A 2,131-nucleotide genomic window follows, 5' to 3' on the forward strand; every position below is an offset into this window, starting at 1 on the left:
CATCATCATCATTACCACCACCATCCTTGTTTTCCTCATGCACATAATCAGCATTGGCCACATCATCACCCATAAACATTAGTTTCATATTATGGTGGTGGTATACCAGGTTAATAGTACACATTTCAAAACTCTGGTCCACCGGATTATACAAAGTAAATTCTTCATCAATCTGTCAACAATCAAAGTCAAGCAGAGAAATACATGGTGTTTGTGTACAGTCCTTGGGTAGCTCAGGATGACTGCATCATGCTATTGCCTTCCAAACAAACCAAGTGATGCCAGGAAAGCTGTACCTTTTATGAAATAAGATGTGAATACTAATTCTTATTTTTACCACACAGTTGGTAGACAGGATTAAGATGATCCGAGGTGCTTTATTTTTCCTTTCTGGTAAGTTCATACTTTTTCATCAGAAGGTAGCACAGAATGCATACCTCTGTGTATATGTATGAGGTCGCAACATTCCTTGGCATATAGTCTTGATTTTTAAGTTGTTTCTTTCTGTGTGTGTGCCTATATATATGTAGGAACACACACACCCACACATACATACTCCAGGATAAAATAATAAAAACTTATAAAATCGCAAAAAGTACTTGTCCAAATAAAGGACTAACTGCCTATAAAATTTCCTTTTAGACAGTGAAGTCATAGCTGGAAGTTGGCAATAAGACCATCTGAAACAACCAAAAACATTCTGAAATGTTTGGGAGGAGAGAGAGTGAGAGAGAGAGAGAAACAGAAGAGAGAGAGAAAGAGAAACAGGAGAGAGAGAGAGAAAGAGGAGAGAGAGAGAGAGAGAGAGAGAGAGATCCAAAAGCTTCCTCAGCTGAGTTATTCTGCCTTTTATAAAAAAACTTCACATCTGGACTGATAACTTGAATTCCACCCAGTGCCATTTAAATAGCCCAAGTTATAAACCTCTTAAACTTGGGGTTTATAATAGAAACACTGACAGACCCTTAACTATAGTGCCTCTATAGTAATGAAAGCACAACTATTTCATTATAGCAGTGTCTGGCAGGGCTGCTATAATTAAGAGTCTGTCAGCGTTTCCATTATAAACCCAAATTTTAAGAGGTTTTTAACTCTCATTGTTTTAAATCACATTGGGCTGAAGCTGGCTGTACAAAATGTCAGACCAGATGTGTGTGTGTGTGTGTTGCTTTTTTTTTATTTACGAGAGAGAGGGAGAGAGAGAGGCATATAGGTGAAGGTTGTTTTTAAGATTGGGTTTGAAAAACACGTATTAAAAAATTATTCCCTTGCTAAAGGTAAAAGATGCATGGGGTAGGGAAGCATAGAAAATCAAGTTTGAAATACCTTTTATTTTTGGTTGTTTTGATTGTATTTTTTTCCTTTAAAAGTAGTCTCATTTGAGAAAGCAGATTTGTACGTATCCAAAAAGCAATGTTAAAAAAAAAGAAATCATTTGATACCTGGTTATTGATACTGGCTTATTTGGAAGATATTTGATAATGTATGCTGCTGGAGATGATGGAAATATCTTGTATTGTTACTTGTTCAGCTGCTCTGATATTCGAGATAATCTTTTCTGAGCTCACCATCCTTGGTGGGAATCACTTTTATGTTTAAACACACTCTTGGAATAGGGTCGCCTGATCAAAGCCTTATTAGTGTTTGGGGAAAATGAATAGAATTTGGATGGTTATGTTGGTTTCATGTATGTGGTGATAGGATTTATTAGTTTGTTATTTATCAAATTATTATTTATCAAATAACTTTATTAATTTATTATTTATCAAAGACCATTTATTGGGCATCTACCGTGTGCTGATTATTGCATTAGGAACTCTCTAGTGCAGTACACTCATTGGACTGGCAGCATTGCCCAGCACCTATGTGTCTTTGATGTCAATATAGGAAGCTAAACTGAGCATTTCATTCAGTAGTGTTCTAACTAGAACTCTTTGTCTCTTCCAAGGTGCCCCTTACTTATGTGGTAAGACTACTGCCTCTTCCCCATACATTATTGACTTAGCACACAGCAGCCTCATCTAGAGGCAAGTATAGACTTAGAGCAGGTTCAGCTTGCTCCTTCCTTCCTCCCTTCCTCCCTCCTTCCTTCCTTTCTTCCTTCCTTCCTTCCTTTCTTCCTTCCTTCTTT

This window comes from Pongo pygmaeus, chromosome 12 (genome assembly GCF_028885625.2).
Source record: "Pongo pygmaeus isolate AG05252 chromosome 12, NHGRI_mPonPyg2-v2.0_pri, whole genome shotgun sequence".
In the NCBI taxonomy this organism is placed as follows: domain Eukaryota; kingdom Metazoa; phylum Chordata; class Mammalia; order Primates; family Hominidae; genus Pongo; species Pongo pygmaeus.